We start from the raw sequence: 18,598 nt of genomic DNA on the forward strand, positions 1-18,598 counted from the left end.
AGCCCTACTGTATTTTTCTAAAGAACAGATAAAATTAAGTATTCCAAAACAGTTAAAGCAGTCTGTAGCCAGACCTACATAAATGGAACTATGAAACAGAACCAAAGCTTATCACGTGGGATTTGTTTTTTAAGCGCTTATTACCATTGTTTTGTTTGAAGGTGCTGCAGGCAGCAGATATTACTACTGCTCTTTTCAATGACTTTAAATTATCAACTTTTGAATGCTGAATAGCTGAGTTGGCCTTACAGGGATTCAAAATTGTGATATCACTGGTAAAATCTAACATCAGCACTAAATGCTATGTTTGACTGCTTTGTGCATCCTGGAAACAGGTATTTATAGTGAGGGATTGAGGGCTCTTCCTTCCTTCACCAGGAGGCCCCTGAGCCACATACACTGTCTAGATACAAGCATGCTTAATTTCCCTTAAATAAGGGAAGGAGACAGAAGTACAGAAACCAGGCAGCATGGATGTGTCGTTGTGGCATTATCCAAATTACGTGCTCTGATTGGTTGTATGGATGTGATGTATATATAAAGTGATAATCTGACAGAGAATGAGGTAAGGTGGAGATTTGAAGCCAGAGGCAGCCCTTGACATCCCCGAAAGGAACTGTAGTCCTGTGAAGTCTCACATCTGAGCCCCAAATCATGGGCGTGCTCCAGGTGGAATACCGGTGTTGAGAAGGAGAACACCAGTCACGCTCAGAGGCACTGGAAGTCAGCCCACCGAGTTCTACAGGCTGGCGTTACTAGTTTCAGGTTGAAAGTTGGCCAAGATGTTAAGCTACTGCCTTAGAGCAGGGGACACGGCTTCATGGATTAAGCGGGCACAATAACAGGGCCACCACAATGAAATAACACATGGGCATTGGGAGTGACATGTTGGGTAGGTCTTCTTGGTGCGACTTATGATCTCTTGGTAAGGCAGTCACTTATTCGCCTTGCTCCTTCAACACGGTGATGATAGCAAACGATTCACCATGTTTCAAGCAGAGGGCAAGAGGAGGCCCCAAATAGTCTACCACTGTCTTTAAGGTAATTTATATTGTTGTTCAGCTTAACTGTTCCTATTGGCCACATGTAGGAAAGTCCGAGATTGCGACTCGGAAATTGCGAGTCTGTCCGACTTGCAATTTCCGAGTCGCAATCTCGGATGCAGAACGGTGTCTCAGACACCGTCTGCGACTCGCTATGGGGTCGCAAAGACCCACTTCATCAATATTAATGAGGTGGGTCGCATTTTGCGACCCCATAGCGAGTCCCTGCACTCGCAGGGATGGTGGCCTGCTGAAGACAGCAGACCTCCATGTCTGTGACTGCTTTTTAAATAAAGCAGTTTTTTTTTTTCATTTTGCAGCCCGTTTTCCTTAAAGGAAAACGAGTTGCAAAATGAAAAAAATACTGAAACCATTTGGTTTCGTTTTTTTCAGAGTGGGCAGTGGTCCATAGGACCACTGCCTGCTCTGAAAAAATATTTTTGTCGACATTCACAAAGGGGAAGGGGTCCCCATGGGGACCCCTTCCCTTTTGCGAATGAGTTACCACCAGTGTGACACTGGTGGTAACTGCGAGTTGCTTTGCGACCGCATTCGCGGTCACAAAGCAATTCTGAATTGCGATGCGAGTCGCAAATAGGAAGGGAACACCCCTTCCTATTTGCGAGTCGCATTCACAAATTGCGAGTCGGTACCGACTCGCAATTTGTGAATGTGCATCGCGTGAGGCCGTTTGCATGGCGCAAACTGCGATTTTCGCAGTTTGCGACATGCAAACGGCTTGCTACATCTGGCCCTTAGTTCTTTAGAGTGCAGCAAGGAAATAGACAGAGGACCAATGTGGTGTGAGCGCAAGAAAGTCTCCTAGCGCGAAGACGTCAATAGTACAGAGGAGCAGTCATGAAGTGTTTTGAAACAATGAGGCACAATTCAAAGACTGCATACACAGAAGAAAACATTGCATTGATTCTAGTGATGTACGCCAGTGCTTTAAGGGTGCTGGCCCTGCAGGGGCTCAGCATTCGCAAAGTAAAAAAAAAAAAAGAATAGAGGTGGGTTTCTTTTGCCCCCTCCCCTTTTTCTGTCTTCAGTAGCCTCACCTCAGCATAAACATTTGACAGAAAATACAAACCCTTGCGACAGACTGAGTGACCATAGCTGGCTGGCCCCAGAGAGAGAGAAGGGTGGTAATACAAGGAAAAGGAGGAGAAGTAGCAGGAGAAGGACCAGTCAGGGAGAAGGAGCAAAAGGAGGACAAGGACCACAAGAAGATGCAGGGCCAACAAGCTAAGGAGGACAAGGACTAGAAAGACCAAGACCAGAAGAACAGGATCCTGAGGACCAGAATTAAGAGGACCCAGACAAAGAGGGCTAACAACACAATGGTCATAAGGTTGATATCTAGGAGGACAAGGATGACCAGGACCTGAAGGACCAGAAGGATGAGTGAGACCAGAGTGACCAGAGCCAGGGCTTGGATGAGCAGGTGTAGGAGCAGAATATGATCAAGAGGAGGAGGACCAGCCAGACCACAGACAGAGGATGGAGGGCTAGGAGGACCAGAAACGTCATCCACAGGAGGGTTATAGAGATCAGTACCAGGACCATCAAGCAGAACAGCGCCAGGAAAACCAGGACTATAGGACCAGGGCTGAGAGTACTAATATCTATGAGGACAGGCCTGAATTGACCTTCAGGTACTCCACCGCTTTTCTAACCCAACTTATTCATTCGAATTTCCAGGTAACATCTGATCCTATGTTAAGGAGCATGTTGTACACTGTCTACTGTTGCTTATAATGATCTCTGTTGGATATGTAACTGTGAAGTTCGTGACACTATTTTTTTTATTTGCACATCAATGAAAGAATCAAATATGTATTCTTGTTTTTAGGTGCGATATCTCTGCATTCAACACTGATTCGTTCTAAACTATAAGAAGGGAAGTTCTGATGCCTGTTCCTGACATAAGTGGCCTTTATTTTCCTGACTAACTGTGCATGATGCATGCAAATGAGGCCTACTTGTATGTTAGAAATGGCCTGATTAATCTTTTAGAGTGTGTATGTGCAAGGTTTAGGGACTAGAAAATGAATACTGAGAATTGCGATAATAGCTAACAGAGTGTGCGAGATCCCCATATTATTGTATAAATAGGCAGATATTAGTCACAATAACAAAAATAATGAAAATGCAGAAAATGCTGTATTCTGTTATTAAGAAAACTATATGAAATACACAACATTACACGGTCTTCTGGCCGAGTACAGTGGCAATGTGTAAGGAAGCGTATTTGTTCATGCAGCTATACAGATGCAAGAAACTGCACACACAAGGGGCAGACATTAAAACTGGTTTGCTGTATGGAATGCCAGAGAGTTTATATCCGACTGCAAAGCTTCTCAGAAGTTTGCGGGGATAATACGTGGTTTGGCATAATATAGAAACAGATGATGCTACAGTTCAGCCAAAACCATAACTGGGAGCCTGTCAATAATGTAGGTGTAAATATAGGTAGAATGTAGACTAATTATTATAGACAGTAGGAATATGTGGTATAAAATGCTTTGACTTTTTTTAATATTCATTTTGTTTCAGATGGTGGCTGCTGAAAGAATAGAATACTTCTTATCAGTATTATACACAAGGTTTATGTGTTGGTTTACATGATTGTATTAACTAATCATTATATACCACAATTGAGTGTGTCTGCTACTTTCAGGGAACAGGTTAAGGGTCTCTGCAACAACAAATACCCTGGTCAGATAATAGTACCTTGGACAAGGTTTCACAACTCACAACACTTCAAATCTAGATCAACTGAACTCATTATAGAGAAGAGCGCAAGACGTGACTGTTTTCCATCTCTCCGAAGCAGGGGCAATAAGAAAATAACCCTAGGGAGCTATGGAAATAAATTCACGCATTCCCCACATTTAGGGATGATCACAACATCCCTTTAGCCCACTGGTTTTCAAACTTTTTAATGCTGTACACCCCCCCTCCCCCCACCAAAATGGAAAGAAAATAATCACTGGCCCCCCTCAGAATTTTTCACAATTATTCTAATAAGTTGGCAATGTTTAAATATGTCTAGACTTGTTTAAACATTGCAGTTAAGTTCTGTTACCTTTTTAAAGATGCAATAAATGTTGTTTTTGTTTAAAACAAAGCATTGTCTGCCTAATGCTCGTTTTGGCCATAGCCTGGTGCCCCCCATTGGATCACTTGAGGCCCCCCTAGGGGGACCCGCCCCCCAGTTTGAAGACCCCTGCAGTTTAGCCACAGGAACATGATTGGCTGCACATGCTGGAGGACACAAAGGCTGAATGGATTGGCCGCTTTGCAGCAGTGACTTAGATAGTCCTGCTGCCCCCTCCTTCAGAAGCCATAGACAACTCTTTCTACTTTTGACAAGAAACAATAAGCCTGGGCGTAGGCACGCACAAAGACCTTCACATGAACTTTCAGGCAAGGTCATAGGGCAAAATTAACTTGCATAAAGAAGGATCACTGTCCTATGTTCTCACCAAAACATAATGCAGAGCATGGATGCCCTTTTAGCTCCAGGCAGAAAATGTAAAGCTTTGTGTACAGCATCCAACCCCAGGCCTCCTCCTGTAAGAACAACAAAGCAGCATCTTCTAGAGATAATAAAGTGCACTGTGTCAAAACTAAGACGACAAAAATGTAATCAAATACAAATTGCAAAATATGTTCTTAATTATATACTATGAACTTGTCAGAAACACAGTCCGCTCTGCTTCTCAAATATTGTTATCTTTTGATGTGCTTAAATAAATGATGAAACCAAATGAAAGTAAACATTTACAGTATATTTTTAGCTCTTAATTAGAGTACTTTAGGCAAGATACAGTCCCACAATAGGCAAGCCATCTGTCCACCACTCAGCGTTAGATGCCCTGTTGACATTGCGTATAAGCAATCACCAGGTAAAGTTTGCCCAAGAAGCGAGGTGCAATATTTGAACCATGTGTTGCAAGCCTAGAAGGATTAACTGTGCAAATCAAGGAAATGTATGAAACTATAAAGCCAAATGCAAATTCATCAAGCCAGACGTCAGGTATTGATTACATTGTCTACAAAGACATCTGGAGTCCGACACTGTGCCAACCCAGCACAAAGTGATCAGGTACCAAGAACCTCCTACCACCAGAACTGTGGAACAAAACAGGGGGTTTCATTTCAACCAGGGATGGGGAGGTGTGATGTCTTGTCCCTAGCACTGTTGTACGGTACCCATAAAAAAATAGAACTGCATATTAGGACAATAGAACCTTCGGGATGTAAGGACTCATTCCGCCTACACCATCAGGAAATGTGGGCTAGCTCACAGTGCCTCACCTGAACCCCTAACCGTCCCAGGGTAGCAGATGATGCTGGCAACCTTGAGCATGACCATTCCGATTCCCAAGGAAATTATGGAAACAGATCTTATTCTTTCGTTGTTTACTTATGCATGCCTAAGTTAAACACTAGAAAGGTTTTCAAACATTTATTGAAACAATCTTATTCTTGCATAAAGAGAATGAGCTGTGATTATTAGGCAGATGAAACAAAGCATTGTAACCAGCATTACTAACATCGTGAGTAGGATACAAAATCCAACCATGGCAACCTTACCTGGTTATATTTCTATATTTTCCTGTCTATTACTACCTACACTCTCAGAGCATAGTGGGAGTACCCTCTGACATATCAAGAAGGATAGCCCAACCCCTCAAACATGGATTGATGGGTCAGGGGCTCTGATGTAGAGTAGGCTATTGTCCTCTGCGGAGTGAAAGGCCATCATCAGCAAAGCTGCATCTTGAACAGAGTCCAGGAGCCAAAGTGCTCCTCTGACCCGTGTAGGGCAACACACCATTTATATAACCAAATCACACTGTGTTACAGGCGCAACTCTGATGCAATGATATGTCTAGGTTTTAGGAGCTGTCTCTAATGGGCAACGTCAGCACTGAAATATCTTGTTCTATGTTCCTAGCTTTGAACAGAGTGTACATAATACATGGCAAGAAGGGCTTACTGGAAATAAACAGCATGTACAGTGCATTCTCAGTACATTATTGTACATGCATAAAAACATGTAAAATGTGCGACTAAATGTACAACCAAGTTGTGCCCAAGAAGGCCTTACAACAACACTTCACATGCTCTTTGTATACAGAGCGCTGCCAAAGTTCTGTATACAGCAAGCTGTCAAAGTTCGGGAATTAACACGATTCTCTAGGTGTCAGTTGGAAAGTTATGAGCAGCCGGCTGTGGGGTTATTAATACATACTTCATTCGGATGGTCAGTTGATTTCTTGAATAGTCACTTCTACATTTGCAATGAGCTGGGTCCTGTAAGGTCATATACACCCCAATGACAGCCGGAGGAGCAATGGTGTATAGCCGCTACTTCGTGCAGTAGCAACAGGACTGGTTGATTGCTGACACAGGAGCGGAGAACTTCCGAGGACCCAAGGAAGAGGTCCTGCAAGAGTCAGGAGACTGCACCTGTGCGTTTGAAAGATGAGAGTGGTGTAGAAATGGAAGCATGTTAAGACTTTTTATGGATGTTTTTAAACATGAGAGTTACCCGAATTCATTGTTGACAGACAATGACCTCAGTTCTGTTCAGATGAGTTTGAAAGTTTTCCTAGTTAATGTGGAATTTAATACAAGAAAGGATCCATATATCATCCGGAAACAAGTGGAGCAGTAGGGAGACTGAACAAAACCTTGAAGGAAACTACACAGTTAGCCAATGTGAATAACATGGATTGGAAAAAATGTTTTACAGGAACGGATAACAGCCTATCGCATGTCTCCTTACTCCTCTTCTGGGAAGTTACCTTCTCAGTTATTCCAAGGACGATCTCTTAGCACCATGCTATATCCAAGCTGGATGGTGCGGGACAAACATTTAAAATTCGACGGCCCTAGTGAATGGCTGGAAAAAGAACAATGAAGGAGGAAAGAGTACTTTGACAGGAATAAGTAGTTAAAGGACAATGTAATTCAAATTGGAAATATACTGAAAATAATATCGCCAGTGGTTTATGCTAAATGGTCCAAATTTACACAAAAAAGGAGAGTGACCAAAGTTTTAAAAAATGTTATCAAAACATTTGACGGCAGGGTATGGAACTTAAACATAGCAGTACAAGTGAATGGAATTTAAGATAACACACGAGAACATGATGTGATTTTTTATTCCAATCAAAAGGAAAAGGATGGGGCTGACAAAGCGATGAGTTGTAGAATGCACAGAGTTCCATCTTATCTTGAAGACTTTGTCATCAACAATAGTCCATCAACAAGTAGTCCATGTGTCAAAATCTCAAGACTTTGCCATCAAAAAATAGTCCCTGTATCAAATATGTTTTAAAAATATGATGGAGATATTAATTTTCTGAGTATAAATTTAGGTTAGGTTAATCTATAATGTAATGTAATAGCGGTTTAGGTTACTGGTTTGTTTTATGAGGCGGGATAAGTGTGATGTTTGGCGCTAGTGCGTGATTGCTCTAGTGCTTCACGTTCTTTTTGCATGCAGAGTCCTGCCAAACTTCTGGAATTAACAAGACTAGGTATCAGTTGGAGAGTTACAAACAGCTGGCTGGGGTGTTATCAATAAAGCTTACTTACATACTTCATTTGGATCGTCCATTTATCTCTCGAATTGCCAATCCTATAGGCGTCAATCCTCCTTCTTTCCAGCCAGTATCTCCCACATCAAAGAAGAGCATTACGAGTTAGTGACCCCCAAATGGGCAGTAATTATTGGACCTGAGAATACAAAGGGGCATATTTACAAGAAAGTGGCGCATCAGTCCTGATGCACCACTTATTTTGCGTCACCCTGCCCCATTTAACAACACCATGGTTATCCCATATTTACAATACGATGCACCATGGGGGTTGTTAGGACAACAGCATCAAAATGTTTGACGCGAGCGTGGCGCTTTGCTGCAGTAGCGTCAAAAATGTTGACGCTAGTGCAGCAAAGCCCAGGGAGGACCATTGATTAAAAAGGGTGTGTCATTTTAACGCCTGCTCTGAGCAGGCACTAAAAATGACGAAATAATTGGCGCACTGAAATGTTATAAATTCCACTGCACCATTTTTTCGCACCTCCTTCTGTTGGAACGTCCCCCTTGCATGCATTATGCCTGGCGCAGGCATAATGTGGTGTAAGGGTTTACAAAGTGGTACTTTGTAAACACGGCGTGGGAGAAAGGCCTCCTCAACACTACCTTGGTGTACAAAAAATGATGCTAGGGTGGTGCTAGGGGCCTGTTAAAACGGTGACCGGTATAATCTACTATATGATGAGAAACAAATTCTGCAGATTTCAGCAAAAAATGTGTCTAGCTCAAAATGATCATATATTAGTAAAATGTTACACATGGAGTGCAGAAACCTTTCCAAAGTTAACTAATGACTTTCCAGCTGTTGGATGCTATATTCAGACATTAACGTGGCAAGAATTTTGCCCAGATGTTTTGATGATCCCCTTTTGGTTCACTGGGGGGAATGGCTTTTGTCAGCAGCTAAAGCAAAGGAACGCGACAAATAAAATGTTACTACAGATCAAGAACCGGTGAACAGAGATTTCCAGTCATTGATGTTTAAAACAGGCTGGATGTTTCCTATGAAACCAATGTGCTATTCATAAACATAACTGTACGTTCGAGGACAAAGCATTTTCTTTCAATTAATATTTGGTCGGTAGGTCACTTTGAATGTGCCAAACAGGACCGTTCCAACAAGCGCAGAACATCTCGGCCTTACGGTGGCCCAAAAATGTCCCATTTGGGTCAGACAATCCCAGAGCAAGCTGTTAGCATCAAAGCATCCCTTTTATTCGGAAAAGGATGGCAGTGGACCAAGACAGAACACGCGCCAAAAAGCTGTGCAGCTTTCTAGGAGTCGGAAAGTACTGGCAGCGGCTTTGTTGTTGAGTAATGGTTGGCAGCTTCAGATGTTTGTGGTTGCTCTTCCTTGGTTCATTCAGTGGGAGGCAGCTCATTTATTTTGTGTTTCTTGCTGGTGCTCTGGGTAGCAAGTCCTCATTCCAATCCATGAAAAACTGCAGCAGATGATCTGAAGGGAGAGCACTGAGTAGATTTTCATTACCTACAAGAGTTTTCCCAAAATATCAAACAAACCCAGGAAACATGCAGCTTCCTGTTGTAGAAGAAATGCGGGATTAAATCACAGAGTAATATGAAACAGGTTTGATCAGAAATTATTTTGATCACAGCAGGTAAAATATTCCATGGCTGATTGACACCCTCTTACCTCAAGTGGGCCGGGCCTACCGTTTCCACACAAAGTTAGATCAGGTGTCCCAAAATGAACGGTTTACGTCTCAGCATCTTATAGCAAGCTGTAGGGCAAAGTTCCAACACACAACCAGCCACAGAAGATCAACAAGCCTTGACAAAGCCAAGCGGTCTACTTTCATGTGCCAAGACAAGTACACACAGATATTCACAAATGCTGTACATGTGTTGCATGCACAACCGCTGTTGATCAGATTAAAGCCTGCCCTTTTGGCTTTGCCAATGGTAGGAAAAAAGTAGGTCAAAATGATCACTTTCGGTAAAGAGGACATACAGGAGATAAAGAACTGAAGGCCATATCTATCAACATTAGTAACTGTGATTTCCAAATTGTGATGATCATTACTAAATCACAATTTGGAAATGGCAATTACTAATGTGTGAAACTTTTTTTTTTTAAATAGTGATCCCTAGTGGGTTGCAAATGAATATTTATGGGGTAGGTCGCAATTTGTGACCCACTAGGAATCAATGCCATCACAGGGGTGGTGGCCTGCTGACGTCACGGACCACCATGTCTGTGATTGTTTTTAAATAAAGCAGTCTTTTTTTTTTTAATGCTACCCATTTTCTTTAAGGGAAAACGGAATGCATTAAAAAAAATATATATATTTTTTTTTGTTTGATTTGTTTAAAAAGACAAGGTGGTTCAGTGGACCCCTGCCTCTTCTTATACTAACTTTTTTTGTCACTTCACTTCTGTAGTTGGTAAATTATTAATGTTTTGCGATCGTAATTTGGTTACAAAACATGTATACATACCATTCTGATATGGTATGTGGAAGACGCGCCCTTCCAAATAGTGAATCTAAATCTGGTCGCAAAACAAAATTGCAAATCGGTAATGTGCTTTCAAATCGCAGTTTTGGTTTGCTACATAGCAAAATTATTTTTTACGTGCATAAACGTGTAACTGCAAAAAACCTTGCTCAGGCCCTGAATGTGACAAAGAACAGAAATGAAAGTTTAGTTTCTCTTATATACAAAGGCTTTTTGTTCAGTTTTGTTAGCTGTATAGCTGTCTTCATATTTTTTAGGCAAAATTAATATTTTTCTTTCAAAACAGAAGGGAATGGCACGAAAACTGCTTCATGAGTCAAGCTGATATTTTGAAATTATACTTTGGTTTCCATTGGTGTCTTGGGAGAGAGGGACACAGCACATTACACAGACCATCTTGTTGTCTGAAAAAGGCCGCTTTATTGAAATAGGTTCATATCACATACTTTAACCTTGCAAAACGCCTTACAAAACAAAACATCAAGTGTCTCTAACTCAAGTCCGCCACCCCCACGGTCCCCCCCCCCCCACAACCCACCCCACAGCTATCTCATTTAACTGTAGGGAGTAACACTTTACATTTCCCCTGTAGCCTATGACTACATGTCTGAAAACTTTAGGCAACCAAAATGTCCTAGATTTAACCCTGTACAACCTGCCTTTCGACCTGTTCAACAACTGGCAACACCAACCAAACTTCTGACAAGTCCTGCAAAACTTTGTATAACCCCACAAGCACCTGTTTCAGGAGACGACCTTACATTCTTACAAAACCCTGAGCACTGGTCTCAACAAAGAAGCCCCTATCACCATAAACTATTTGACCTAACACCTGTGAAACCTAACTTAGAGGGAGTGGGAGGGAGAGGAAAAACATAGCTACTGGCCCAAACAACCACCAGGTCACCTGAACTAAAATGGGGACGAAGGACATGCAATACCCTCATATATACAATTTGGGCTGTCTTGGGCTACATACATAGCCCAACTACAAAATGGCAGCTCATCAGCTGCACCACTCTCCAATGGTCGGCTGCCCCCAAATCCCACTTGGGTGAGAGGGACACAGCACATAACACAGACCATCTTGTTGTGTGAAAAGTGGTACTTTATTGAAACCAGTGCACAACACAAACTTTAACCTGGCAATCTGCCTTACAAAACTAAACCTCGCAAAACATTGAGTGTAACTAACCCAAGTCCTACACCCTCACCCCTACGGTCCCCAAAGCAACCCACCATGCAGCTATCTCATTTAACTGTAGTGCATTTCAACATTCAAAACTTTACATTTCCCCTACTGACTATGACTACATGTCTGCAACCTTTAAGCAACTAAAATGTCCTAAATTGAACCCTGAACAACCTACCTACCATTCCTTTGGACCTGTTCACCAACAAGCAGCGCCAACCAAACTTCTGACAAGTCCTGCAAAACGTTGTATAACACCTTTCTGCAAGCTCTATCAATGGCTGTGGGCCTAAACGCCCGCTCCAAGACTTCCTCTGCATAAATTCCATCCACAGGACAAAACAGCTGGGCCAACTCACTTTTATTTGCATCAAATATTTTTTCATGGACCTCATAAGACAACGCCTTTCTCATACACCAGGTCGTTCTCACCTAAGTGGATGATCAGCACACTCGGACACCTGCTCCTTGACATCGTATCATTGAGGCATTGAACCAAATCCTTCCAGAGCATACCCCCTTTTCCTTTCCAGGTGATGTGAAACACATTTGTACCTAGATCTAAATTCTTTCCATGTTCTCTCTGATGCGCCTGGATTTCCGCCCACTTAATGAAAGAATGGCCCACCAGCCAGATTGCCACCTCTTCCACCACCGGGCCTGCTACGGAACCTAAAAAGAAACAAAACAGCAGTAAGGGCCTGAAGAAGACTGACCCCTCGCCATCCCATCCTCCCTGAGTACCCTCACATATCCCTTTTAGCAGTCAGAAGAGCACCGCCTTACACGCATGATATTCTCGCGCGATTAGTCTAACCCTCCTTCTTCGGACGCTGCACCAATGATGAAGGAGTGAGTTCCAAAATCAGCGTGGGGCAGACCAAAACAATCTATATCTTCTCACAATACTGCTAGCAACTGAAAGGTGGATCCCATTTTTCCTGTGTTTAAAGACCAGGCCAGTGGTAGAATTACTGAAAGACACCCAATGTACCTCACAAGCCACTGAGCATTGCCCCGTGAGACCAACTTCATGTAAAACCACTCTTTGGTCTGTCTTTGAGAACCAAAGCCATACATCACAGCTATCAGTCTGCCGAGAAATGTCCTTCCACAGCACTCCCTCCCACCCCGGTTTCTGCTTCCCAAGAGTTCTAAAACCAGGCACACACTGAAGAACATCCACAACATCACAGCCGAGAATAAATATTTTGACTCCTCACTATATACCCCTGGTAACTGGCCCATAATGCTGCAGAATAGCTGCCACGTTATAGGTTTTCTGGCCCTCCCTCTACTCCCCAGTTCCCTTGCCCACCCCTCCAGCATCCTGCATCCCCGCTGAGGGGGTGTATCCCCACAACAGTTTTTCCATGACACCACTCCTGCCCAGTGATCGTAACCTGGGATAAGCCCCTCTCAATGAGGTCCAGTATAATTTGACTCATGTCCTCTGCCCGCAACCCACTTTCTACCCTGTGTTGCACTCCTGAGGCCAGGAACTCCAACCATGACCGACCATATGCTGTCCTTGTGGATTTTGGCACGAACCCTAATACCAGTTGTACCACCCTGTGTTGTCTACTAACTTTTCTGGCACGGGCATTGGGAGTCTTTCAGCATCGTTAGCCAACCCACAGAATTGCCCCCACTGTAAACGAGATGAAGCAGTCGCAATGTTATTGTCCATGCCCGGCACGTGCAGCACCCTAAAAGAAATATCATGGCGCAAGCAACCCAAAACAAATACGCGCAGTAACTTCAGAACTTGAGTGTCCCTAGCTTACTGTTTACCGCCTCCACTACTGACATGTTATTAATTCTGAAAAAAACACATTCTTATGTGCCAACTCTCCTCCCACAATGTTACAGTTACCACTAGGTAAAACAGCTCCAAAACAGCTCCACTGTTCCGGCCATCGCTCTGCATACAACCTGTCTTGCCAGAAGAGACCAAACTCCAGACCTCCAGAAAATATTTGCACAAACCAGTACAGGTCATCGCTGCGCGCTAGTGGGATCCTGTGAATGGTGCCCTGATGGCCATCCATCAAAGTTTCATTGAAATGAATGAACTTACAGCTAGAAGGGTTACTCTAGTAATTATTTGGTAGCTTTGGTAATAGCAGGTATATTGTGGCTTGGGTGATGAGTGATCTTATCAGTCTCTCCGCCTCCGCTCTCTAGTTTTAATGGTCTTCTTCCTTTTCTTTTCTCTCCAGGTGGTGCCGCTAGGGGATGCTGCCGTACCTCGGTTAAACAGAACATCAAAGAAAATGGTTAATAGGTCGGGACTGATTCTTATTCCTATTAACAGCAAAAGAAGTTATCAGTACTCCTTTGGAAGTCTAATTTATTTACAACATTTATTCAAGCGTTTTGAAGCTAGACGAAGGGACAAGAGAAGAAAATATCTACATCGTTCAAGAACAAAGTACAAACATTACAAAACATCGGAAAATCACAAAACATAAAAATAGGAAATTCATTGTACACAAATTGTCCCGAGTTATTCTCCTCTGAAAGAGGTTGAAGTGGTTACTATGAACACTTATAGTCGTAATCCACTTAACTGCAATGGTTGTGGAATTATGAACAACCACCTTGCGGAACACTAGTACGTGAGCAACTAGCGCAGGAATGGAAGCCAATCACGTCGCAACAATACAGTAGCCTTCAGAAAGAGAACCAAAGGCCTATTACCTTGTTAGGTGAGGATCCCTGGACGCCCAAAGGCAAAATTCAAAAGGCGTCCTCCTAGAAGCGGACAAGAGTGGAAACAAGGTCACTCTCGCCCCGAGGGAGCCAGATAATTCAACCTCAGCCTATCCCCATTCCAACAAATCCCCTTTGCACTTACTAGTTCTGGTGTGCTGACAGGGGTCGCAGGTGCCGTCAAAATTACGGTTGCGAAGGCAAACCGGCAGTCGGAATGACTTGAAATAAGTAAACGCCAGGGAAATGTTCGCCGGCAACTCCAATGTTTGTAAATGACGTGTGAGAAGGCGCGCACGTTTAAATCACATTACTGCGCTTAGTGGGCGTGTCTATAAATCAGGAAGTGAACACGGTCGAAAGTTCGGCCATCTTGGAGTGGGTAAAAAGGTAAACAGTATTGCTCTCTATTTCTATCAAAACAGAAGGCCACCAAGGTGTACCACTGTGCAGCCTCGGGTGAGACCCCTGGAAGTTTGACCATGTTAACGGCGCTCAGTCCCAAAGGAAAAACTGCCCCTTTATATACCCAACAATTGTGTGGCAACAAGTTCATCATGGCTAAGATGGCTGATGGACAGAAGGTATCCTTATCAAATAAAGGTGTGCAAGGGTGGGGTAGGAGGTGCGGACCTGATTATTGAGCGCAGCAGCCAATGTACCTGCATAGGCAGATTGTAGCAGATCAACATCTCAAATACAATACAGAACGTCCCCTGGACACATGCACAGATACAATTTAAAATGAAACAAAACAGAATTGTGGTTTGTTAGATAAGTGACCAAAGTTCATCCAAGTCATTGAGCCTTTTTCGATGAATCTTGCTTCTAATCTGGTCAGTTTTTCCATTATGGGCTGTCCGTCTGGCTTGATTTGTATAACTGCCAACACAGTCCAACGGATGTCTTCAGATGTGTGCTTGAATTCTGTAAAATGTTCCACCAGCAGTGCACCCCTGGTCAAGCATTTTATCCTCGATCTATGCTGCAAAATGTGTGTGTTTGACCACTTGGGTAGTTTGTCCAATATATGCTTTATCACATGGGCACAAAATACAGTATACAACATTTCTCGTGTTGCAGTTTAAAAAATCCCTTTGTACATGAACTTTTCCGTTTATCATCTGTTCTTTAGAGTCTTGTGGGTATTTACATGCCAAACATTTAGAGTATCTGTAATGGCCCTGTATAGCTGGTAATTGTAGCATTGCTCTGAGCCCTCTTTTTTGTGTCTGTGTATTGGCTGCTCTAACCCATTGGTCTCGTAAGCTACGAGCTTTTTTGAATGCAAACAGAGGTTTCATTATGCCTAGATCTTTGACTATTTTCCAGTTCCTCTCTATGATAGGCCTGATTTTATTAGCCTTGGGGCTGTACGTGATAACACAAGGGAGTGGGGTTTCTTTTGATAAAATTTTTTGTACATTATCTTCGATTTTAATGGCTTAATGTGTTCTTTTGGTTTGTCAATAGGCAGCGTTGTCCCTTGTAGTCCTGATGAGGCCCATATTGAGGGGCTGAAACGCGTTGACACTCTAAGTTTATTTTTTTATTTGTTTTAATTTTATAAATATCCCCGCCACCCTCCTGCCCCCCCCCGCACCTGCCACCCGGCCCCTTCATCACCCAGGAGCTGCGACTGTCCTTCACTTGTGTGCTTACCGCCTGCCCCAAAACTGTTGGTAAGGGGATGCCTGCCTGCACATTTTGAGCACTCGTGGCAATCTTTACAGTACTCCAGAGTGCACATCCCCCTATTAAAGTCCCAGCAAGTGACCCCTGTTCCAGACTGTTTTTTGGTGCAAACTCCCCTCCCCCAGGCGGGCTGTCCTTGAAAAGGGCGATAAACAATTGGTAAACTGTGAATTTGGTCTTTCCCTTCTTCGCTGCCCCCATAGTGTATTGCCACAGGTCTGAATCTAACTCCCACCACTTTGCCTCAGGATCCCATGCCAAGTGTGCTACAAATTCATCATCGTATTGTGACCATGCATAACCCCCTCCATAAGCTGGGCTTTCCAAATAACGTCCATGGGTTTAAACATTGCTAAGCTGCGTTCCGGATATTTTTCGCAGGAGAGGATGGCATAGATTAAGAATGCCGCAGTCCAATTTTCATAGTTAGAGGTACCGTTGGCCTCTTCACCAACTCATACTCTTCTTCCTTTAGCCTTCTTTTGAGCGCACCTCCCGATGTAAAAGCTTCAGCATTCCAATGTACTCTCCCTTCCATATCCTCTCCTTTGTGGCTAGCATTGTGTGCCCCTAAATGTTTCATGAACTCCATGTACAGTAGCCTCTTTATTTTGAGCTCTTTGCTCTCCAGCGGTTCCTTTTTCTCCCCTCATTCTCGTGATCCTCCTCCACTGTTTGTCCCTTAACCACTGCATTCTCTGTTTCCCCTATCTCTCTAATGTCTTCCCTAGGTGCTTTCTTGTGTTCCCTGCGTGCCCACAGCCAGGTCTCTGACACATTTCCCTTTTCGAAAGCGCACTACATTCCCTTCCTGCCCTTCCTGGAATCCCCCGTGTCCACACCTGTGGATACCATAGCTGGACCGCACTGCCTTACCTGAGCTTTAACTAGCTCCAAGGAAGGTGCCTGTGCCATTGCTTGCCACCTCTTCAGTGAACTGTGTACTTCTGTCGCCCTGCGTGGCCACGCCACGCTTGCCTGCATTACACTAGGCATAGCATTAGATGTACCCCCTCCCTCCATGTCCTGACTCGTTATCCCGCACCTCACCTTCCTCTAGGCTTGCCTCATCATAGTCCAAAACCGTGACCCCTATCCTGGCCCACCAAACCACCCCAACTGGGGCCCACACTTGCATCCTGCGTGCCAAATGCTGTTTGGTTGTAATTAGTAGGCCGATGTGCGGCACCCAGGGGGACAATAATAACCCCACCATGCCGCTCCACCGATCTCACCTAGTTGGTTGCCAAACTGAAGGTACTCGAGACCATTGGATACCTACGAGTCGTACCAGGCCTTCTTTGCCTGCATGGCGAGATCTAGCAAAGACATCAAGTGAACCGCTTGAGGGTCTACCCTCTCGTCCCCTCAGCACCCACGGGCCGCTCCCAGCTCTGCCTAGCATAGAAATCTGCACTGCTCCTGTGCCTGCAAGAAAGAGAACAGGACTGGTGTGCTGTTTTCCTTCCCTTGCCACCTATATTCGTCTGTCCACTCTGAACCTGATCCGGTCGTCCTCACCCTATACTCTTCCCCACCCCATCTCCCATGTGACCGCCTTGACTGTCATCTACCTCCCCCATTCCTTCCATCTCCCCCATGTACTCCTCCCCTCTCCATTCAAACATGGCCACCTTTAACGCGGACGTGGGGCTCTGACTGGTTCCTGCCCGACCCCTGCTGCACAGTCTCTTCCAACCTGTTCTGAATCATTGCGAAGATTATGGGCCCTCATCCTCTTCCAGTCCCCACTCCCCAGGAGCTCACTGCTTGCTCAACTCTCTGTTGTGGTCCTCTTTTCCTGCCCAAATATTCATCCAGTTGTGAAACCATGCCCCTACTCCCTTTTTCTAACTCATCCCAAGTGATTTCTGCCATGTTAAAAACTCCCTGCCTGCCCCTTCCATTGGCCCCTCTATGCGGCCCGCCTTGACCTCATAAATGTCAACAACATTGCCTCTATAGCCCCTTCTGTCCACATCCTGTGCTCTCCCTCATGGAAAGCTCCATGGCCCTCTCCCTGATGCCACATGCCAAAACGGTCCCTCAACAACCACTTGACTGCATCCACTAGTATGCCCTCCTCTTGGTGTCTCTCCTCATATGTTTGAACCAGAGCTGAGAGCGGAGCAGGAGAATCTGCTTGCTTCTCATCTCCTAATATTTCCATCTGTCAAATGCCTCTCGCGTGCAGATCCACAGATGCTGCATGCCTTCTCACATGGGGCTCCCTCGACGCCACGTACACACGTGGGAGGTGCTGTGAACCCATAGCCTCCAGTAAATTTTCTTCTTTGGAATCAGCATGTGAGCCAGAGCTAATGCAATCTCTCCTGCTTCCCATCTCACCATGCCCCTCCCTCGCCCCAACCCAACCCCATGCGTACGGCTTCTGGGTAGGCCGCTCGGCCCGCTCCAGATGCCAGCACTCTTACCCTACTTGTGGTGTGAGAGGCCGCTCTCCTCGATGCAGAACGGCCCTACACACTTACCTGCACCCGTGGTGACGCTGCCCTCCATTAGCTCTGCGGGGATCAGGCCAGATCCTCTGCCGCAACCCACGCTGACACCTGCTGTGCAGGGTGGGACGCATTCTCCATTGCGTTCCTGCTCAAAAGCTCAAGCCACCCAGCGTCCCCAAGCAGCCTCATGGCTTCAGCCACTTTGAAATCAACTGCCAACATCATTATCTGTAAGTCCTGCCAAGTGCTACTAAGCAGAAAGCAATGTAACCTATACAGTTAAACACTATACGAATTGAAAAACAAAGCTACAGGCCCAAACAACCACCAGGTCACCTGAACTAAAACAGTGGCGAAGGTCGCGCAATACCCCGAAATATATATATACGTTGGGCT

The sequence above is a fragment of the Pleurodeles waltl genome, chromosome 3_2, assembly GCF_031143425.1.
Source record: "Pleurodeles waltl isolate 20211129_DDA chromosome 3_2, aPleWal1.hap1.20221129, whole genome shotgun sequence".
NCBI lineage: Eukaryota > Metazoa > Chordata > Amphibia > Caudata > Salamandridae > Pleurodeles > Pleurodeles waltl.